This window comes from Pteropus medius, unplaced genomic scaffold, assembly GCF_902729225.1.
Source record: "Pteropus medius unplaced genomic scaffold, Ma_sr-lr_union100, whole genome shotgun sequence".
In the NCBI taxonomy this organism is placed as follows: domain Eukaryota; kingdom Metazoa; phylum Chordata; class Mammalia; order Chiroptera; family Pteropodidae; genus Pteropus; species Pteropus medius.
The window spans coordinates 2,849,192-2,873,872 of NW_024356333.1; the positions used below are offsets into that span (position 1 = coordinate 2,849,192).

Genomic DNA, 24,681 nt, shown 5'->3' on the forward strand with positions numbered 1-24,681 from the left:
AGCCACCCCAGGCAGATGGAGAGCTCACCTTACGGTTTTGACTTCTTCAGCTACTGGCTCTTCTCAGACTCAGACTCACTTCTGCCCTTTGTCCTGCTCCCGTTTCTCGCTCTCCTGCTCCCCGAATTTCAAAGTGTGTGCTCCCTGTTTCTTTATCTTCTTCATGACTTAAAACGTTTTTTTTTCCATTCAGGACACACAAATGGGAATTATCTTTGAGCCCTGGTAATGTGGCATACACTGTTTTGTAGAGTAGCATTAAATAAAAATCTGATCAAAAGAACAGTGATTGAGCATCTAAGAAAGTAGAGCTACCCAAACACTATAAATAATTTTATTTGACCAAAGGTAGACCAGATATAGCTGCAGGGTAGACTGACAGGCAGAGATGTGTGATAAGAAGGTGAGGCCTCACCTTGATGTGTCAGGCCCCTGCTGTCGTTCCTTCTTCCTTAGACGGGAGACAGGTAAGTAGGAGAAGGGGAAGAGGCAGTGGCTGGGAGAGCTGGTGTTTGGCTGACACAGAGAAGACTGCATGCGGGCTCCGCCCTGCCGGCTGTGGGCTCGGGAGGTGTGTGGCTGCTGGTGTGGTCTGGACGCCAGGGAGCTTCTCCATCCTGTCACAGACTCAGCAATGTCCTCAGAGCCACCTGTGGCCCACTACTGGGACTGCACTGAGAGCTTCTGTAGCTTCTGCTTTAAGTGGCAAGTACTTTCCCAAGTAAACACTAGCCCGAGGAGACTAATTACTCTGAAAATTGTCAGTGCCCCAAAGGTTAGAAATTTGAACATCCTTTGAGTTATGCAATGTGTCTTTTGTTGTTTACTATGGTGCTATTTACAACGATAAACCAGATGGCTTCATTTGCATGCAGAGTTGAGTCTATTTGTAGAGGTGTCCTTACCTAGGAAAAAGTTGCTTCCTTAATTAAACTATTTTGCACACTCAGGGAAGGTAAAAGTAGCTTTGTTCAGCTCTCAGACTCATTGAATAGGGCATGCTGAACTCAAAACTGGAGAGCTGCAAGTTAAAACGCTGCTCTTGAGTTAGCTGTTCTCTCTGCAGTGTTTCATCTCCTCCAGTAAACCATTCCATTGCTACCACTCCCAGGGGAATATTATAAACTGGTGGGAGGAGGCATCTATACATTCTCCATCTTGTGTCTCTCTGTGACTTGGTTCCTTTGGGCAAGAATGGGGATGGGGTCCTTCAGAGAAAAAGAACATGATGGTGAAACCCCAAAGGTTATGATGCTCAGGGTGCTTCCTCTACTGCTGTGAGTTGATCAATAACCAGATTATGGGGGATGTGATAAAACTGGCTTGTTCTTAATTAGTCACAGAAACTCATCTGTCGAATCTGTCCATGGTGCATTTAAACACAGTGGTACTTAAGAGGTAATTTTATTTCATTTCGAGTGCTTGAAACAGTTGTGCATACTCATACTTGGAGTCTAACAGGTCTAACTTTTCTTGTAAAATTCTTCAGGGTCTCCACATAAGATCCCCAAAGTTCACTGAACTTTCTTTATTGGGGCTATTAGTTATGTCTAATTTATTCTAGTCATCCTAAGTATACTGGGATACCTGTAGTATTCTCCACACTGGAGCTGGCCCCACTTTTCCACTCAAACCAGAAACTTGGGAGTTGATCCTCAGTACCCAATCCATCCGAGGCCTGATGAGCACACCTCCGAAATGTGTCCGCTCCTCTCCACTGTTCCCACTGCCAGGGCTAAGGCCAGCCTCTCTTGCCCGGATGCCACACTAACCGTTGGTTCTGCTCTCTCTTGTTTATCGTAAATCCAGCCTTTACAAAGCCAACAGAAGAATCCATCTAAAATGCACGACTGATCATTTCGCTGTCCTGAGGAAAACCCCAACGGTTCCAAATGCCGGCACGACCATTAGCAGCCCTTGTGCAGCCTCGGGGTCCTCGGCCTGCACTTGGGCAGTCGACAATGGTTCCGAGAGCCGCGGGCCTCGTGGGCGTCACTTCTGTCTTTCTCATGTCTCCTGCTGGTATGTTTCTTCTTATCTTTTTCTCTCCATATAACTGTAATTCGTGGTCTAATGCCACTAAAGCCCCCATTTTACCGTCTGCCCCGCTGTAATGAAGAACGGTCGAAGCCCCAGTGCAAGGGGCTGCGCTGCATTTGGCCACGCTCAGCCGCTGTGCAGAGGGATGCTGCAGTGTGAGGCGGGCCTCGTGCATTAGTGGACTACAAGCCCCCAGAGCCCTACTTCCATAGAAAAACAGATTTGATATCAAATCCATTAGGTGAGTAAAGTGTGGAAAAAAGCCGCCCATTTCTGCAGAATGGTGGATGTGAAAATTGGAAGCTGCTCTTCACGGCTGAGTAATGGATTGATATGATCCATACAATTATGTTACACAAATCAAGGTTTCCTTTCTGTGCCCTTTTCATTATAGGAAATAAAAAGATTCACACGTCCTAGTCATCGATACTGTCGTTTTCCTCCTGAAATGACCACGGGTCCCCATGCCCCTAGGGCTGGGATCAGTAAGGCAGCAGAACCACCCACAGCGAAAAGGGGAGAGGAGCAAATGGACGGAGCTTTTAAAACCTGCTCCTTTATTTGTAAATTAGGAAAACAGTTCCTTTGTCAACAGGGTCGTTGTAATGACATAAAGCAGCATTATAAAATACCAAAGAACTATAAAAAGGCAAAAAAAATTTTCTTTATGCCTATATTCATTAATAATAATAGAAAACTAACAGACTTCTTTATACGTAGTGGGGGGATAGTTGGTTTGGATTTATATGTAACGTGCCGGAATTTCTTAAGAACCTGTAAATACTTGAGACGAAAGGAACGCCGTCGGAAGAAGGCCTGAAATAAATTTCCATCCAGCAGCTAAGTGAAAATAGACTCTAATATAAAAATACATAGTGAGTCCGAGCTGAAGGAGATATTCAGACTTTAAGGACAGAAAGAGCACAGTGAGGACACGGTCCCCTTTTGCAACTCTAAGCCTCGCTGCTGTTTCCGTGCTGTCAGGCGGGTTCACGGACATCGAGCTTCGGTCATCGTCACCGAGGACTGCGAGCTGGGATCCACGTTGAGAGCACTGGTCTGAGATGCTGTAGGACGAGTAGGAGTTTTATAACTCCGTGTCACATAATTACAACGAACAATAAGGTGAGTGCAATGGCATCCAGTAGGTTGATTTAGAATAGCTTTAATATCAAAGAAATCTAGGAATTTGTATCGGGGCAGGACAGACCTCTTTGGGGGTGTGACCAGCGGCTGATGTGCCTGGAGAGGGCACAGCATTTTCACGGGCAGATGCTGCCGAGCGCGGCAGCCACCGCAGCACTGCAGACGCAGAGGGAGCATGCCAACTACTCTGCGGGTCTGACGGGGTCACAGACGTACCGCGGCAACCCCAAGTGGCGGAACCTTGGCCCACATCTACTGATCATAATGTGGTGCAAAAATACGCATCTGGATAATGACACATTGAATAAGTGATTACCATGAAATTTAGTCTGATGCACCACTTCATGACTGGACTTACATTTTCCACTTCAAAATCTCGAGTTTTAAAATAGAGGTTTTGGTGTCTCAGGACTGCCATCTAGGTTTTTGGGAGCAGTGAGAAGTCTGCTTGCCTGGAACTGAGCTGTTTGGGAATCTCAATATTTTAAAAAGTGAGTTCAGATTATAACAAGAAGCAGAAGTTAAAGTTTTAACTGCCACAGCATGGTGCTGTAGGTTATGTTAATTTGAACTGAGTAGAGGTGGCCTAATCTAGGTTTTGGAGGCAATTACTTCCAGCAGTCAGGCAGCCACCCAGAGTTCAGCGGCTTTGAAAGGTGTTGCGTTCAGACCTTTTCTCAGTCTAGGGGCTTGGGAGAAAAAACAGGGCTTTACATCTCAAGATGTATAAACAAAGCACCGAATGGATTCTGATGGAACTAATCTCACATTTTACCTCTGCAAAACTTTATGGGAAGTTTATGGGGATTTACTGTTTCAAGAACAGAAGGACATTTACCTACAGATGCAGGGAAATAAATTTCAAGAACATTTAGTATTGGAGAATGGTCGCTTTAGAGCTGGTTTCAATCCACTTGACCTTCTCCTTAATCTTCCACCCTCCACCTTGAGTTGACCACACCCCACACACACATTCACGCTCACACACGCACACACATTTATGCACACAAATGCACACACATTCATGCACACACACATTCGCACACAATAATATTGCCATTATCTACGCGACACACCCACACACATTCACGCACACACCTGCCAATATACGCCATTCATGCACAATATACACACGCACCACATGTGCACGACACACGCTGCATGCACACAAACATGCACAATATTCACGCATACAGCTGGCCATCACGCACACACACACATGTTTACACACACGCAGTAATTTTACACACAAACATATGCACACACATTCAATATATGCGACACAGCCAGACACACATTCACGCACACACACACAGCCACACACACATGCACACACACACACACATTCACGAAAAGAGACACACACACACACGCATGCACACCCACACCCACCCACCTATACTTCTCTAGCTCTGCTACCTCCAAGTAGCTTTATACTAAAGGAAGGCTGGGCGCTGGGCCACATTCATCCAATAATTCTGCCCAGGCTCTGAGTCTTTCCTCTTCTCTTAGGCTGGCTAATGATTATTTTATTCCTGTTAAGGGCTGTTAGGATATTGATCTTTCTCAATAGGGAAGCTCTTTTACTCACTGGCTGAGGTTTGTGCTCCAATGCTTAATGAAGGTAAGTCCTTCAAAGTTCTGCTTGCCTTCACAGACCCTTGTAGACATGAGGAGAATTACTCATTTGAGAGACTCTAGGAATGTAAGAAGGTGACATTTTGGTTTTGATGTCCTTCTGTCTCTTGGAACCCTGGTCTCCAAGTTGCATCTCTAGCTTCACCTTTACCAATTCTGCTATCAGGTATTAATCAACCAAACCTTCATAATGTGGTGGCTGGTAATGGCATAATTATTATTTACCCCTGTTTTTTAAAAAGCTATTTTAATAAGGAACTCCTGAAGATTGAAATGTCTTTAAGATCAAAACTAATTAATCTCTGATGATATGATTTCAAGTAACAACACAAGGTAGAGATAAATATTTCAATATTCATGGTCTATATTTTATACCTAGTAGTTGCCTTTCAGCCATGATCTATGTTTCATTGCCAGGCCCCCCCCCACGCCCTGTAAAATGTTCAGCTTAAAAATCTTGACGAATGAGAGGACAATGTTAGAATAACATGGTAGAACATAAACGATTCTAATTTTCTCCACTAACGAGAATCAAGTAATAATTTCCAAAGTTTACATGTGAGAATGAATTTGGACACTGACACATGTAAGAAGGAAAAAAAGGCGTCAGTTTTCATGCTTGAGAAAAATGAAGTGTATGTTGGGAAGTGCGCAATGAAAATCACAATGTGAACACAACTCTCCACACTCCAAAGACAAGAGTTAAACTGTTTCGTAACTTTTACTTTTAACACTAAACTTCAAAATATCTTTCTTTGAAGAAAATACACTTGCTCTATTTCACATGCTTGAAAAACTGTAAAGCATTCCACTGTGTATTAATCAAAACTCAGAGCAGGAAGGGAGAAAATTTCCACAGAAATATTCGGAAGATGAGAAGCTAGGCCTGATTAGTTTCCACAGAGCATCGCAATCCTGTTAAGGATTATCTCCCACGAGTAGAAAGCAGTATTCCCTTCGGATTGTTTTTCCCCAGGTGGTGCTCTTTCTGCCTGTTTCAGTCCGATGTCTGTTTCTTTCACCACCAGCGGCTCGCAAGCTTCGGCATGCACTAGAACAGTCTGCAGGGTTTGCTAAAAACGCAGTTCTCTGAGCTGTGACCCCAGCTATTCGGAACCACTCAGCCCTGGGCAGGTATCTACCCTTTAATGAGCGCCTCGGTGGCTTCTGGAAACTCCAGAAGTTTTGGAATCATGCTTCTGGAGTCTTGGTAACTCTCCGATCACGTATTATAGAAGGCTGACTAATTTTGTACTTCGTGAAAGGTAAACATGACATTCATATTTGTTATTGGTGAAGCTTCACACTGAGGACACAAAGACAGTCTGTGAAGAAATCCTAACTCCCTCCTGCTTTAGGTTTCGGTGAGCAGAAATAGCTTGGAAGCCACACGGACAGAGAGGAGGTCCAGCCTCTCTGCATCATGTGATGCAGAAGGTCTTTGCCTCCTTCGCTAGAGAGAGCTTGACAGTGAGAGCCAAACTTGGCTTCTCTAAGGGTCTCTGGGGAAAACAGGACATTGGATTCAGCCCATGATCCAGCCGGGAGTAAGTTCAGACACTTGGCCTGGAGCCTTTATTCTTGACTTCTATGCTTGTTTACTCAGACTCGCAGCTTTCAGAACATTTTTCTCTGGTCCTCTTCCTTTCATTTTACTCTTGTTCTATTCATTGGTTCTACTGCCTCTGACCATCTCCTAAATATCTGTGTTCCCCAGGGCTCCACTCATGCCTCTCTGCTCTTCTCTATATAGACTGTCTCTCTGTGTGATCCCCACTCTCTTCCCACTGATAACCAGCATCCGTGCCTCCAGCACAGACCTCTAATCAGAGTTAAGTGCCAAAGTCCCAGCGGGACATGTCTATCTTTTCCTATTTTCTACCAGAAGCTTCAGAGAGCAAGTATCAAACCAAACTCACTGCCCTCACCCCAAGGTTAGCTCCTCTGGGGTCTTTATCTTAAGGCTGTCACTGTTCATGAAGCAACTCCATGTTAGGAAGCTTCAGGCTCTATTCTGAGCCATAATGTCTATGCCCCTGCAAAAGCAGATGCCAAAGTCTGTCAATTTTACCTCCAAAATGTCTCTCAAGTTCCCTTTTCCCGCTGCTCCTGTCTCCGTGGCTCTAATACTTCTTCCCGCCTCCCAAGTTACGCTTTGCAGAGCCAACAGGACAGCTTTCTGAACAGACTTAAATAGCAACACGTGTCACACATCTTGCCAGGAGATCCTACCCTCTCTATCTGTAATGACATTTTACTTTCTTATTAGTCTTAGTTAAAAAAAGTTATTATTTGTAGAGACAATGATGATAAAATACAATAGCTGATATTTATTGGCAGTTTACTATATCATTCAATGTGCTCGGCACTTAATATGCATAATTCCACTTGAGCTTCACAAACCCTATAAAGTAGCTGCTGCTATTATTTCCCTTTGCAGATGGAACAGTTGACACTTAGAGAGATTAAGTAACTTGCTCAAGTTCCCATGGGTAGTATGAGGGGCAGCAGAGCAAGTCTGCCTAAGTGCAAAATCTGTACCCTAATCACTTCCTTCTGCCTGTTTTTTATTGTTTCAATAACCCTATGGAAAGTATTCTTCTTACATGCATTTAAAAACATTTTGTACACTATGGTGGGTGTAGTGATGGGTTCGAACCAACCCACCATGTTCTCTCACCAGTTGGGTAAGGGGGAATTTGCCACCATGTTGCTTGTAAAATAAACATTATGTCTAAGAGAACAAAAATGTTGGTCTTGGCTTAACTTTATAATTTACTTTTTATGATAATGGTCTTTCAAATGTATTAGCTGCTAATGGCTGAGGAAATTTATAACTTCTTCCATTGTAAATAGATTGATTGGTTAAGTATTTTCCAAGTATATTCAACAAAATATTATCTGTAGAATTCTGGAATGTCAATAGCTATCATATCAAAAAAGTATTACAGAATGTTAAATAGGTTCTTTACTGCAGGACATGTCACGATGCATTGTTACTCTCTGGGAGGAGTGCACAGTACCTGTTGATGCACACGTTTGACTACAAAGCTCTTTTTCCTTTTCTCTCTCTATTTTTTTTTTAAAGAAAACAGAACAGAAATATACCTATTAGAAAAATGTTGAACCAAAAGGGCTACCAGGTACTTGTTAATACAGAATTAATCTTTGTGTTTAAGACATATGGACTATGCTATTTATTTTTATTTAAACCCTACGTATGTTACTAAGGAGAGTTACCATGTTTTCTTCCATTTAGAAACTATGATAACTGGAACAGTCACTGTGAGAAGATGTAGAGCATTATCAATTAAACCTCTGACCTAGTCGTTGGGAGGCAGATCAATGAAAGAAAGCTTATTATTATTTTTTTTTAAATGGAGACCGTGGGTCCTTTCCTTTTTGCAAACCTCTCTGTACATCTAATAAACCATGCACACACTCCTAAATAAGCTCTGTAATAGGCAGGGATCCTATGCCTTCTGTCTCTCCTCTTCCTCTAATGCTAGTCAGGGCATTTGTGGAAGCTGCAACCCCAGCATTGCTAGGTTATGTCTTCCTGAGAAATCGAAGCTCCATGGAAAGAACAAAAGCTGGGTGTGTTCGCAGTGGAGGATTTTTAAACCATGGTAAACACGTTTTCAAAGCTATTTTCTTACTCAAAACTGTTGGGCTTTGGACCTTGACAGCAAGACCATCACTGGGCATGAGGGCAGCTGCTGCTGGTTCTCTTCATGCATGTATTTCAGCCTTCCCTGAAGTTCCAGAATGCATTTGACCTGCAGCCCCATGGGGCCCCGGCTGCCTCTGTCCCTTCATCCATCCAAGAGTATAGTATAATACACATCTCCATTGTTTTCAGGGAGGCTTTAGACCTCCTTGGTTTCTTGCCCTTTTGGAACAATGCCATTCGTCAAGATGGAAACACCTGATTCACATTTCTATGTGGACTTATGTGCTATTCACCAGAGTAAACAGAACATAAGACTCCCCGCCCCACCTTCATCAAGCAGAATGTAACACCTGTTTTTGCTGGTCAACATTCAACCAAACGGCTATAAGAGTTAGGAACTTGTCTCTGCAAGTAGATGAAACAGACCGGGCCTAAAGACCGAGAACAGAGGCTGCACGAGCCTACTCTCTCTTCCCTATATGAGTGTGTATTATTTGCAGTTAGATCACTGGCAAAATAAGACTACTTTCCAGGCCACTGTGGCTCGGTTCGTTGCCTCTCTCCCGGAAGCCTCATCGAAATTGTCCACGAGATCTAGAACTTCATTGTCAGCACCCTCTCCAGCAGCGAGCGGCTTTTCATCCAGAGCCTGGGCAGAGCGTCGGCCTATCTCCTGATACTCCTGAAACCAGCAGGCTGCCTGCAACAAGCTGCTGGGAGATGCTGGGCAGCACTCCCGTCAGCGGCTTTGTCTTGGCCTGGCTGTACCAGGCAACCTGTTTGCTGCCAGCGACGCCCGAACTTCAGGGCTGTGAAACAGATTACTGTTCCTTGGTTTGTGAACAAACTCATGTCTTCAACAGCATAGGTGTTGTTTACCACTAACTTCTTTAAGGAGAACGGATGTTTTTTATCATTTGCTGTAGCTGTTCTGTGAACCACCCCCTTGCTTCTATGAGCAGTTCCTGTCCCACCAATGTGCACCTGTGCCTGCAGTTTGGCGAGTTTTTCCTGGTTTGTGATGGTTTCTTTCATTTTGTTGGAGAGGAAACGGGGCCACATGAGGAATGAGGGTTGGCGCTCACGGGCTCCTGGGCAGAGCAGCAGAGAATAAGTGCATGCATACACGTGGGGATGCAAGATGGCAGCCAAAGTGGCTTGTGGTGGCTGTAAAGTTACCACCTGACCTATGGAGATGCTCAGTGGAAACAGTTCAATATAAGACGCAGCAGACATATTGATAACTGGGACGTATTAAAATCAGTGGAGATGAAAACAATATGTCAAAAAAAGAATGAAGAAATAATTCTTCCCTATTTTGGGTTTTCTTTATGTTTTTCTTAAATCATAAATAATGATTTCTTAGAATAACAAACGTTTCTATTTGTTGACTTTTTAAAATCTAAAGAATACTTCTTTTTTCTCATCCTCATTTTGTTCCATATGCACTGGCTTCTCTCAACTATACATAAGGCAAATTAGGTAGCTTCATCCTTTAGTCATTACTTGCCAATTTTAAGAACTGGGATAAGTATATTATTCCAAATAGAAAGAGTAAATTGTTATGTGAGAGTATGAAGTAACTAATTCACACAAGTATGAAAACAAAAGAGATTTAAACGAAGGTCATAGTTTATATTAATTCATTGCAGGGTGGAAAGCAAGTGCAATCTATAGTCACCCTAAGGGCTAGATAAAAAGACATTACCTGCTACTGGGAGGTAAATAAACATCCTTATGCATGTGTGCATTTACACATGCACACACAGAAAATTCTAAACACAATTCTGTGCAAGTATATATGGTTTGGAATCCTTACAAAAGTGGGCACAAGAAATCTTTCAATGTATTTTGCCTAAGCAGCAAGAATGGACAAATGTTTCAATGTAAAAACATGTCTCAGTGGTCAGTGAAATCACACACTCTGAGAAAAGTAGGGCATAGCAATATATACTCTTTTTAGGAATAGCACTAGGGACTTATGACACTAAAATAACAGGTATTTTTCCATTTCCGTCATTATTCGGTCAAGCAGCCGCAGCAGTGTTTTTACTCACACCATCAACTCCCCTGGGTGCCCCGTGCACCCGGATTTTGCACTATTATTCTCTACTATTCTCTGCTATTTCTGGTAGGGACGCTGAGTCCACACCTTGAGCAGTAAAACAAAACAGACTGAAATGGGTCTGGGACATCTCACTGCTGCCAGAAAGCAAGAATGCTTTTAAGAACGTTGGAGATTAAACTAAAATACTAAAAGGATAGAGTCAAGTCAAAGATATTCCTGTTGGCTGAATTTTGATGATTTGGCATTAAGCGTGAGAGAGAGCTCAGTGAGCATGAATTATGGTTGGCTAAAGAAGTTGAGTCTGGTCTCTAAAAGTTATTTGTTTGTCATGATACCTAGAAAAGTTAATATAAGGCATATAAAGGATAGTTATAATATAAAGAAAGGTAAACAAATTAGGGTACGTTTAACAGGGGGTTCATATATGTGAGTATTTTGCTTCCTCTGCTAATTATATTCCTGACTACAAATTATATAGTGTATGTATACATACACACACACACACAGACACAGTAAGTGCTATAGGAGGCAAAAAACCAGTAAGCCAAATAATCTTAAGAAAGGTAGTTATAATGAGATCAAAAGGACCAACCAGAGCTGGAAGCACACATGAAAACTGGGTAGAAATGAGGGCTCAGAGTTCATTAGTGCCAGTGGCCACACCATGCAGAAAGAAAACAACACTGATTTCAAAAATGATCATTTGAGTCAGTGTTCCGAAGAGAATTAAAATGTAGACTCAACACATTATCTGCTAGGAGGTAATGTTTTCAAATAAACCAAATAATCTTAATAAAATATTTTTAAAAATTCCCAATAAGATTCTATAACAGACCAAGTCAGTCATCATAATAATGGGATAACACAATAGGGTTTGCGATATTGGCCAAAATATTTGTGAAGAACTATCATTTAAAAAAAACCCCAATTTCATGTATGTGGACTTAAATGAAGCTTAATCTGATAATCATTGGCTAGCGTCTACATCTCCTTAGGAACCAGGACCTGTGTCCTCACCAAGAATCAATTGGTTCATAACCTAAATGCTACATTCTTGGTTGCTGTGAGATCGTTGTTTTTCATTTGGATGTGGTAATAATTTTGAAACCTAAGAAGCAATAAGAACAGTAAGACAACTGATATATTAGGAAAGTAAGCCAGGAAAAGACTAAGAATTAAAATATGAATCGGGATAAGGATATATGACAAATTTAAATTCACTAGATTTGCATGTTTATAACCGATTTTAATCTAGAAGTACTGATTACCCTTATAGTTATAATAATTTTGTGAGAGTTTTATATATTCTAAGGTATTTAAAATATTCAGAAAAATTGGATATGTTGGAATTTTTATTTCAATTAAATACTTGAAAATACTTGATTAAGTTTGTATTCAATATTTAAGTGTTTGAGAAATTTAATTGGTTAGATCTTTACGTTCTGACTGTTAGTTGTGTAAATTAACAGGTAATCTATGGATAGTTGGGAATTACTGATAATTTTGTTTAAATAAATATATACTGTTTATTAATTCATAAAACTAAAAAATGGGCATTAAAGAAAGTACAAATAAAAGTATTTCTATAGAAGGTACAATAGCCTGAATGTTTGCGTCCCCCCAAATTCGTATCTTAAATCCTGTTATGCAATGTGATGGTGTTGCGGGGGGAGGGGAGGGGGTTTGGGAGGTGATTAGGTCATGAGGGTGGAGCCCTGATAAATGGGATTAGTGCCCTTATAAAAGAGACCTCAGAGAGCTCCCTCGCCCCTTCTACCATTTGAGGACACAGTGGGAAGATGGCCATCTATGAGTCAGGAAGTGGGCTCTCACCAGACAGCGACTCTGGCTGAGTCTTGATCTTGGACTTCCCAGCCTCCAGAGCTGTGAGAAATAAATTTCTGTTGTTTATAAGCCACTGAGTCTATGATATTCTGATAGAGCAGCCCAAACAGACTAAGACAGAAAAGATCTTTCTCAAACCCCTGTGACATTAAAATATCAGTCATCATAAAGACACAATTTCAAATCGTCCTCAATAAACCAAATAATTGTGATAAATTACTGCTTGGGCAAATTAAACTCCCTGAGACTATTTTCTTCTCAACATTGTGTCTGAAGGTCACTTCAGAACTAAATGAGACAACATTTAATGACTTAACAGGAGCAGTTCCAGGTTTAGAGCTGGTATCTAGTAGAAAACAAATATATCTATACAGATTCAGAGGGGTGTCCAAGGGCAGTGACAAGCAGGTACTAAGGAGCGTAAGGAATCCTTCACTCCTCTTGGACCACAGAAGTCTCCTCCCTGCACTCTTCTTTCTCTCGTACCTCTAAATGGAGCACCCCACGATGATCGCTCTTGGATGTCCTGCCAACCTTAGTGGGTGGGGGATAGCTAGCTTTGATTTAGAAGCTAACCCCTCCCCCACAAAAAACCCACAAATAAACAAACAAACAATACCCCAGGGAAAATGCCACTGTGTAAATGTAAGCAGAAATTTCTTGTGGGATGTTAAAATTGACGCGCTCCGTGTGGGCCGTGCAGGAAGGCCGCCACCACCCCGCGCCGAGCGCACGCGCAGCCCCACCGCCCACGTTCACCACTCCACCTCACCTGCCCTCTGGGCTCCAGGGCTGGCTACACTTGGCTTTCATCTCTCCCCTCCCCGCAGCCTGCTCCCCGGTAACACGCAGTGAGCACTGACCGCACCCTCCATCCCTCAGGGAGGACAAAGACCAGGCCTGGTAAACGCAGAGGTTATTCCATCCGGAAGTCTTTTTTTTTTTTTAAATGAAAGAGCATTTATTTAATTTTAGAAAATTCAAAGGAAAAAATATATTTAAAATGACTATCAAAAATTTTAACATTATGAAATGAATGGAAATTTTATTAAAAGGTGAGAAATCGGAGTACTAACTCATAATCTTTTCATTTGAAAGCTGAAAAAGCACTGGTGCTCTTTTAAGATTAGCACTTAGTGAAGACGAATTAGTCAATTAGTAAAAATTATATTTTTTTAATAAAAGATTTTACAAGAAGTTTTATCTTGTGAGAATAAAAAGCTATTTTGAAAAGCACTGATGTCTAATAACTTAAACTCTAGCCTTATGAAAATAGGAAAATCCACATTTGGAACTCAATCTTTAAGAATCATAACTTTCCCCATAAAATGTTCTTAGCTTTATGTAATAGCCATAGACAGGAACACATCTGACTTGCAGTAAAATTTTCTGATCTCTACGTATTTATATAAATAATTCAAAGAGAAATAGGTTATCTCCAACAGCTTTAATTAGTTTTCCATATATATGGTCATAATCCAGTTCTACTAAGATATTACATTTTGTAATAGCTGTTAAATATAAATTGAGTGTATACCTGGGAAGTTTAATTTATAGACATCTCCTCACCAAGAATGTGGAGCATCAATACTGCTTTCCTATTACTCAAAGTTTTATCGCTAGCCTGAAATTGACTGACTAAACGACTGTCGTGGGTAACACATAAAGCTGTACAGCTGAGCACTGACTTATTACAGAATAAAAAGCTTGAGGGATCGATCATTGGGGTATTTAATCTCAGCACTGGCTTGTTTCCCATTACACTTGAGAGAACAAACCAGCCAAACTGCTTTGAATGAAACTTTATTAAAAACAATGTCACTTCTATGTATGTCCCTCCTCTAAGTGAGTATAGCTCATTTATGATCATAAAGCACTTTCTAACCCTCTCCTCACGATTCCTCTGCAGAAGAGACTCAGCTGAGTAAAGCAAAATGACCTGTCATACCAGACTGTTACTGCAGTGAATTAATGTAATTAAGTTATGTAATTTTAACATGATCTTCTTTACATTAAAATGACCATCTCCTTCCTCCTCCCTCTACCGCACCTGAAAACGAAAAAGAAAGAAAGAAAAAAAAAGGAAGACAGAGCAAAGAAGGAACAAATAGTGATTTTAAAGAATCTTTGGGAAGAATTATATTCCAGATCTGAGAGCCACAAGAGTCTAAAGATAAAAGAAGAGAAAAATGCTGTAGGCGTCTGAAATGTGACATTCTGCACAGTCCCCAGGGGCAAGGAGCCAACCCTTTGCTGTTTTGCTGCCAGGGAGTTTAATAGAAAGACCTTTTCTTTGATCACCGTGTGGGATTGAGCCTGGCCCCCTCTCCCAGTACTGCCAGAGATTCTGTAAAACTCCTGTGCAGTGTCCACCAGGTGGCAGCAGGAAATAAGGTTTGCAGCAAATTGGTGCCTTGGTCAAGAGCAGTGAATGCATTAAAGGAAAAATAAATTCTGTGTTGTGAGAATTTATATTAAGAAACACTGCCTTAAGAAAATAAAGTCTTCCGTGAAAATGTTTCTCAGTTGTGGGTTGTAGCAGCAAAAGAGAAATTTCACCTTTCAAATTATCATAAAATGAGAATATAGCATTTTGGAAATAAGCAGATCTGTGATATTACATCTGTGGCCATCCAGGGAGCTTCAGACCCCTGTTGAAAAAGCCTTGCCGTCAACGGTAAGCTAAAGAAAAATGTAATTGTATTTTTCCCTTTTTCTTTTTCAGAGAAAGACTGTATGTCACGCAGACCCTCAGCTACGTAACTTCTAGACATTTCTAGAATTTCTGCATTTTTGCAAAAGACTTTTGAGAGTATCCAGAGATAATGCTCACATAATCACCTAGCTTGAATATTGTAAGAAATAGTCATAATCAGCCCTTTTTTTCAAATGCAAGTGTGTTATCTCAAGCATAACTGAAATAGTATGCAGAGTGTTTGAATGCTTTGCTTTGGGGAGTAAAACATACAAACCTCTGTCTACTTTCTCCTCATTGCCCCTGGTCTCCTCAACGGTAACCTCCCTGTAACTCTCAGTTCCCCCTCCACTCTCTGAACGTGCTGCATCTCCAACTAGTTTCTTCCCTCTAGATGAATCTATGCTATAAAGAAAATAGCAACAGAGTGGAGGATCCCTGTGCTCCTCACGCCGAAACAACATAATTTCTCTATTGTTATTGCGAAAGCTACATGGAAAATGTCAATGTCAGCTACAAATTTTGTCAATCATAAATTGTTACACAAGTCTAAGAAAATCATTATTTTTTAGCATCTTCCTAATCAACTTCTTTGCTTTCAGGTATTTGCCATCCTCACACAACACAACACAACACAACACAACACAACACAACACAACACACAACTGAGCACACTTGCTGGCCCTTTCAGGCACTGGTCTTCTTCATTCCACTGATCTGGAGTGGATAGCGTATATCATTGCCCTTCAGATCCTTCCCATCTGTCTCCCCTTAACCCTTCATAATTTGGCTTGTCCCAAAATCTAATGAAATGCTTCCTCTAAAGCCAACAAGGAAATTCCAAGCTTTAAGTCCAATGGTCTTTTCTTGCTCCTCATTCTCTTTGATATTGCTGAGCCCCGACCTTTAGGAAACTCTCTCTAAACTGGCATACCACCAAGAGTATCTGGTTCTCCGCTACGTCAGTTTTCTTTGATGAGTTTTGCCTCTGTGAACAAACTTTCTCCATCTCTTCCTCTGGCCCTGCCTTTTCTGCCTTTGCTGTGATATTATACAAGGTTCAATCAATACACCTCCCCTCCAAGCTGTCCCTCCCATAAGTCATGACAGAAAACTATCACTAGCTTTGGCTTTTCTCTTGGGCTTTAGTCTAACATGCCCAGTTGTTAGATGGTCATCAGATGGCCTCCAGGCCTTGCCATCTGGGCCATGATGCCATTATTATTCCAGTCCTCTTGGTCCTAACCCTGATTTAACCCATTTGACTTCACCCGCAGCTGCTCAGCTCCCATTGCCGAGATTCTTTTTAAATGTTTCGCACAGCTGTCCCTTTCATTCCACCCCACAGCGCCCTTCTTTATGTTCACTTCCTCTGTAGTAACTGGTTTTCCTCTTTCCACAACTGGCTCCTTCAGCTCTGTTCCCACAGGCCCACTTTCCCACATACATTTATGCCATTTAATATTTCAATACTACGACTGCCTATCATACGCTTGAGAAAAATCACTCCTCTTTTTGGGCCTCAGTTAACTTGACACGCCTTTCTTCTCTTTGCCATTCACCGTTCAAGGCTTAGTTCAGATATCATCTCTGCCATGAAGCTCTCCCAGGTCCTTCTCACTCAATCAAAACAACTCTGAAATATAACAACCCTTATTGGTGCTTTGTACTATTATTAATTGCATGATTTTGCTTAAGCTATTAACTTCTTCATGTTTCTTTATTGTTTTGACATTGAGATTTTAAGTTTCTTTATAGAAAGCCCTCTGTCTTATTCTTGTTTCCATTATAGTACTCATCCCATGCATGATATAAAATAGTGGTCCCAACCTTTCAGCACCAGGGACCAGTGCTGCTATGAGAATCTAATGCCTGATAATCTGAGGTGGAGCTGAGGAGGTGATGCTAATGCTGGGGAGCGGCTGCAAATACAAATGAAGCTTTGCTCGCTCGCCCACTGCTTACCTCCTGCTGTGCGGCCCAGTTCCTAACAGGCCACAGATTGGTACCTGTCCCTAGCCTGGGGGTTGGGGACCCCTGGCATAAAGGATCCATGCATAAATACATACCATATGTATGCATGGTTTCCACCTATGCCTTAAATTCCCTGTCTCCTGCCCACCCCATCCCCATCCCCAGTACACAGCCACACCCACACATACATTTTCATGGATGACACAACAAAAGCAGTGGAGGACAATTCACACAGCCTTTTGGGAAACTCACTTCCTCATCTGCAAAGCAAAGGGTATAGATGAGAGGACAAATGAGATACCTGCAGATGTTGAAGTTTGAGGACTTATTTTGTCATGTTTCTTCCTGCTCTATAATTTTCATCATTAATATCAGCAAAGGTGTTCCTAGACAAAATATGCTTTACACAGTGAAGATTTAGATCAGATAGCTCTTGGATTATTATCATTCTTTGGGGAAGTATAAAGTGGAGATTTATTCAAAACTACCCTCTCCTTGGGGCATTTATACCAAAACACAATGACTTGAATGGGTAGGTTCATCAGTCAGTATGAGCTGGTGTTTGCTGCAGAACAAACAACCCCGACATCACAGTTGCCTAACATCTCAGACGTGTGTATCTTGTGTCTGCTCTATGCTCACTGTGCTTTGTCCTCCTCACTGGGATGCAGGCTGACAGATGCTCAGCCATCTGGAATGCTGTCGTTCGCAGTGATGGTGCAGGGAAGAACAGAGTGAACTGCACACTGGCTCCTCAAGGCTGCGATACAAAAGTGACACGTTACCTCTGCTCCACATCTAGACCGAAGCAGGTCGCACGGCCACATCAAGCTTCCATTCAAGCAAGCGGGGAAGCATCATCTAATCGTGTGCTTGAAAGGAGGAAAACCAGGGTATTGGTGAGCAGGGTAACAAATCCACAGTGGGACATGCTCGAAGTGCAGATATCACCATTCAACGACTGGGAACATTTCTCCTTTAGAATAAGTGTGAGAGAAAGCAAACATATTTTGAAATCTACTTTTGATACTTTTACCATTGACCAAGTTTGTGTAAATTGTTCCTCTTGGAATATCAAGACAAGAATGTAAAAAAAAATAAAGATGAAGTAGAGGGATGAAGATCATGCAAGTAAAAAATTCTGTTACGTTTTCAGGTATATTGTTTGATCTTTTCTATGTCTGAAACCATATTTCTTAAGGCATGGTTTATTAATAATAAACCATATTAATTAATTGAATCCAACTGCACTACCACTGTAATATAAACCAAGGCTTTCTATGAGAAATATTTTATTTTGGCAATAAAACTTTTAGGAAAAACAAGATCAGCAAACAATTATCTACAGCTTGTTGAATTTTATTTTAAAATAAATAACAGAATATATCAACTAACTGGGACCTTGTGTGATATGTAACATAAATTAAAACATTCGAACGAAGCAACTGTTTATTTTCTATTTTAGGCCAATGCCAATGAGATGCAACTAGCCAGGTGATACTATTATTGAAGAGATGATTCAGGCAAAATGTGTAATTGTATCACCTCTCTTGAGTTTAGGGAATGTATTTTTATATCTGAAGAAAAGAAAGATTTCTATAAATGACATTCAAACTCTGTCCTATGAGAGACTCTGATGGGGCACTCTGAATTTGTTTACTTGTGTTTGCTCAGTGCTTCTCAAAATGGGAAGAGCCAACATTTATGGCCTGTAGGACACTGCTCTCATGCAGCAAAACAGAATAACTGGGTGAAGGAAAAAGGCCAGAAATGATCATCTATAGAAATTAAGAAGTATCTTTTAGAACCACAGATAGGAACATATTTACAATCAGATTTTTCTTTAAATAAATATAAATTAGAACTTTCATATCATGGGTATGTAATGGAATATTTCTCGGACTTGAAGAAAATCAGACATTATAGCTCAGATTGTTTTGTTCAATCTAGTCTATCCTGCGCATACAGTTTGTGTTGGTAAAACTCTGTGTACACAGGTAGACTGATGCCAAAAACCTCGTTGCAAATATCCCATTAACATTTACTACATTTACTAATGGGTGGGAGGGAAATAGGAGGAGGTACACGAAGCTGACGACTCCAGCTGATTCAGGGATCAGAACTGCCACAGGGCTGCGCCACTGCTGCTCAGCTTTGGCACTGCTGACGTGTTGGGCCAGACAGTTCTGTGTCTGGGGGCCTGTCCCATGCGCTGGGGGAGCTGTACACTACAAGAGCATTTGCTTCTTTTGAATCTGAACTGTCAACTTTAAGAAATTGCTTTTAATCTTTAATTTAACTAATCCTAGGTTTTTCTATAAGAACCTAAATCTTCCATTACATCAAATTTATCATTGTCATTCACTCTTATGGCCTATATTTTACAGATAAATACCTGTAAAGACTGCAGAAGGAGGGGAAACTAAGAAACATCAAAGAATTCAGATACCTACACATTGTTCCGAATTTATCATCAACTCTTCCAAATACTTGATTCAGAATTTCAATACTACTTTGGCACCAATATTTGAATAGCTCTAGAATATAATGATGACACTGTGTCATTGTTTTCACAGGCTATAACCAAGTCATAAAAATCAGAAGACTTTAGGTATTACGTAGTCTAACTCCTTTATTCTAGGGATTAAAAAACTGAGGCTCCGAGAAGATATGACTGGTTCAGTCAGTTACAGCAGCCAGAGGCTAAAATTCAGATTCCTATGCAAAATTTCGGTCTGACTCTGAAAATGTTACAATTTTTTGTTGTTGCTGCAGGTTCACTTGTTATTACGTGTGTTATTACGTGTTATTAGTCCTGTAGGACACACCTTTTCAGATGTGTCCTACAGGACTTTCTCACTCATGGAGAGAACTGAGTTAAGGCAGCCTTACTTCAGCAGGGCAAGCTGTACTTCACTCACCATAAATCATGTATTTCAGGCAAAAGATGCATTATTCATTTTTTTTCTTATGCTGAGACATCAAATAATTATCCAGAGGAATTTACAGAAAGTTAAGACAAAAATATTCATAAGGTGGATATGATATGCTCCAGGGAGGATCAAAGTTATTTCTAGGGCTGTACAGAATGAAAGGGGCAAATTTTAGAATAGATCATCTGGCATTCTATGGAAGAACTTTTAATGCAATCTAGAAAAACTTCCTTTGATGAATTACAAAAAATGGTAAAATTATATTCTAAAGTGGGGAGCAGAAGTGTGTTTATAGCAATAAGTTAAGGCTGAAGATGAAAAAAGCTAAAGAAAATAAGAATGTTTCTGTTTTGGTGTCGTCATTGCAGAACATCACCTACGATGTGTCTTTGGCCTAAATAATTAACTAAAAAGCTAAGAGTATGCCTCTCACCATCTGCACTTTAGAAGGAAGTTTGGAGAGGAAAGACATTTATGTAGAAACAGGATTCATAGAGATTCGTGTAGGTTCTTAATATAAACTATGTATCCTGTGGCTCACGCCTCACCATCTCGGTGTTCTGGTCAAACTGATGACATTATTTAATCGAATATTGTTTTTACTCTTGTAGTGTAGTCAGGTACATATTGTATGATTTTAGTGTGAGCAGGTGGAAAGAAGGAGAATGAAAAACAAATACAACAAGAAATAAAGGGGAGTGGGGAATACTGACTTCTAAGTCTCGAGTAGATATGTTTGCATAAATACTCTAACACCTCCATCCAAGAGACATAATGGGTTGCTGTAAGTCTAGGATCTCCTCAGTGGCTATTAATTAGGAAGTAGTATTGCCTTTTCCATATTAGAAGCATGAGAATTTCATGGATCTCTCATAGATGATACATGAAGGTATCCAGTACTAGGCAGCCCATCAACTCACGTTTCATGTGCTGTACCCTAAGCTTTCAGCATATTAGATCGGTGCTTCTCAATCAGGGTCAATTTTGTTCCCAAAAGCCATCTGTCAGTGTCTGGAGACATTCTAGTTGTCACAACTGGGGGTGGGACGTGCCATTGGCAACTAGTGGCTACAGGCCAGTGATGATGCTAAACATCCCAAAATACACAAGACAATCCTCCACAATAAACAAGCATCTGGCCCAAAGTGTCAACAGTGCTGGGGTGAGAAACCCCTTCTGAGGCCTCATGCTAATCTCCTAGAGAAGGGGCTGGCAAATTCGGCCTGTGGTCAAATGCAGTCTGGTGCCTGTTTCTGTATGACCCACAAGCTAAGAATGGTTTCTACCTTTTCAAATGTTTGAAGAAGAGATTAAAAAAATAGTATTTTGTGACATGAAGTTTATATGAAATTCAAATTTTAGTGTCTATAAATAAAGTTTTATTGAAACACTCTTCTTCTACATATATTGTCTCTGGCTGCTTTCACAGTACAATGGCAGAGTTGAGTAATTCCCACAGAAACCACATGCCTACAAAGCCTTAAATATTTACTACCTGACTCTTTACAGAAAAAGTCTGCCAAGCCTTGCATTAGACACATATCGAATGAGTTATCATTAATTTGGGAAGGTGATGCGACTAACTTCAGCTAAACTCTTGGAAGATTTCCATTACTTGGAGTTTTAAAGTGTTTTTATTATTTCCAGAACTCAGAGGTGAAGGTGGGAAAGGGGATGGGAGGAAATCCTGAAAAACAATTACAAAGCTGGCTGTGCAGTAAATAAGTGAGGAGGGGGCAATATCACAAGTTACTGTCATTTGAATAGGAAGATAATTGTTTACTCTGTTAACTAATACAAAGTTTAGATGATGAATAAACAAAGCTGTTTGTTATGAAGGAAGGGGCAGTGTGCCATCTCTCAGAGGTTTTTCTAGCTATTCCAGGAGCACTCTGCGACCCTGAAGAGTGAACTACCCGTGAATTTTCAAATGACTTCTCCGGCTTCTTTTTCAAAAAAATAAATAAGCCTCAAGCTGGCAGTAGTGAATTAAAGACTTGTGTACAGCATTTATAAAACTTATTGACAACAGAAATTGCAGAGGAGTTTGCACCAGGTATTTATAGGAAAAGAATCGAAATCTGCAATTCATTCCTTGAGAAATGATGTTAACAGTATTACTCTTTTCCTCTTAGGAGGTTTGCTGATGACGCTCAAAGGCAACGTGGCCTGTGTGTCCTGTAGGGACTTCCTGACTCTAAAAAGTACTCACAGATGATCCTCATTTCCGTTAAGACACTACTTTTCCCTCCTGCTGCCCTGGCGCACTAAATGTTTCATCCACATTCTAAACAGCAGTGAGATTCTCCTGATGACGTATGATGAGAAGAAATTCACTCTTATTCTAATAAAATTGAGATACATTTGGGGAAGAGTGAGAAGTCATCAAAAAAGATGTTCTACATTGGATCCATGAGAAGCTAGCAATAAACATTGTTAGAAAATACTTTTCTTTTAAAATAGAAGGGGCCGAATTCTACTTTAGTCATTGAGGGGAGAATTTTGGGGAAAAAAAAACAAGTTTAAGATTTTTCAATGCTTTGCTTTGGGAACACTGGGATATGAGAGGGTTATTTAATAACATTTAAAAAGAATTCCTAATTTTTTTATCTGGCATTGCTCAGGAATAAGAATTTTTCCATATAAGTTGACCGCTACCAGGTAACATTTGTATAGTGCAGTCCAAGACAAAAATTGTTTTGGTGTTAGGGTATTATTCAAATGAAAAACTTTATCTCAGCATCTACAATTCTCTTTTTAATATATTGTGGGCTTAAAAAAAGAGAACTAAACTTGATAAAACTGATATTCTTAGGAGCATAACAAAGTAGTTAAGGAAGCTGGATTTAAATCTGAGTCGTGGCATTTTCTAGCTATGGGATCTTGAGCAATTTGCTTAACCTGTTTCTTTATCTGTAAAATGTAGATTAACAAGGAAAAATTCTGAGATGTCCTAAGTTAAGTTATAGAGGCTGGAGGACGGAAGGAAGAGACGAGAGGGTTAACTGGTTAATAGCTGCAGGATGAAATCAACAGACAACAGCTCACAATCCTGAATGTATGCTGAAGCTTTGCGTTAACTTCCAGGTGGTTATTTCTATGATTATCTGGAGCAAAGAACTGACCACCAGATGCAACCACATCCCACTTACACGTGAACTTTCCAGACTGTTGCCCACACTGATCTGAAGCGGCAGACACCCTTCCTCACGGACTGTGCACCTACCCAGGACTGTCCCTGCACCTTTCAGTCATAGCCAAATATAAATTCTCTCAAAACATCTTACGTCTTTCTTCTCCAAACCACTGTGTAAAAGAGCTCCGTCAGTCCCAGGATGACAGACGTGTTTGTCTTCTCCATCCAGCCCTGCTGCTGGTGGTTTAAATTGCAGGCTCCAGGACCTGGTCCTTTTTCTGGCTAGCATATGGCTCAATGAACCTTTCCTTTCAGAGAAAACTTTAGGCCTTGAAGGTTTTTGTTTACCAGGATGATAACAACCTACTTCACAGATGTTAGATAAATAAGCTTATCTATAAAGTACCTAGAATAGTGGTTGGCACATAATGAGTGAAAGAGCACTTACGATCCAATTTTTAGTGCAAGGACTTTAAAACCTCCTGTTTTTCACTGAGTTCTCTATTAGAGGCCCAGTTTAGACAGCAGAATTTTCCCTTACAAAATTTCACATTTTAATTAGATGACAACATTGAAAAATCACAATATTTAAAAACTTCTGCTTCTAGCCAAGACAGAGTAAAAGGGACCTGGCTTCCTTGGTCTGAAACAACTAAAAAAACTGGGAAAAAAGTAGAACAGCAGTTTTCAGACACTGGACATTAGATAGTTGAAGGGAAGCAGAATATGTCACCGTAAAATAGGGCTCTTTGGCAGAAGAATTGTTTTGAACTGATGATTTTAAGAAACTGCAGACACAGAGGCTCTGAAAACAGAGTAGAAGTTACCCTTTCATATAGGAAATCTACATTAGAAAGCGGGCCTGTACCAGTAGGAGAGCTATCAGCCGAGATACTGTTTTTCATCTGAGTCTTACCTGCATCGCAGGGCAACTTTGCTTACTAAACGTTTCCTCCCCTCACCTTCCTCACATTTCTTTTGTCTTTAGCTGAAAATTGTATTTAAGGTGGTGGCTTGAGCCATTTTGAGGAGTTACTCAGTTTTCCTGGGGATCTTCCATATATACATGAGGTATATATGTTTATAAAACTTGTTTGTTTTTTTCTCATGTTAATCTGTCTTTTATGACAGGGGGAGGGTTTCAGCTAAGAACTAAGAAGGGTAGAAGGAAAATTAATTTTCCTTCCCTACACAGTACAGGACAGTTATGTTTGAGAGATGACACACAAATGATGTGAGCCCAACAAGTGCCCCAGCTTACTGCCTGGCAAGCTATCCTAGCCCTCAGTGCAGCGCAGGGCGATTCCGGACCCTGACCGGTACTCATATTTAGAGAGACAGCTGGTAGTCTAGGGAGGCTGAGAAGTCTAGGGTTCTCAGGGCAGAACCTCCAAGAGAAGAGAACTGCACAGAAAGCTTCAGCAGAGGTTCTCCCCTGAGTCTTCAGCTGAGCACAAATAAGCTCATGCACATAAGAAAACAACTACTTTGACCAGGGGGAATGGTGACCTGAGAGGAGCTGAGGAAACAATC

General features: G+C 40.8%; 1 protein-coding gene and 1 pseudogene across 1 annotated transcript in view; both read right to left on the bottom strand.

Annotated features, from left to right (window-relative positions):
* CNTNAP2 (contactin associated protein 2) overlaps positions 1-24,681 on the bottom strand; it is a 1,613,390-nt gene that overhangs the window by 200,832 nt on the left and 1,387,877 nt on the right. The window lies entirely within an intron of this gene.
* LOC120601469 (transcription factor BTF3-like) lies at positions 9,003-9,535 on the bottom strand (annotated as a pseudogene).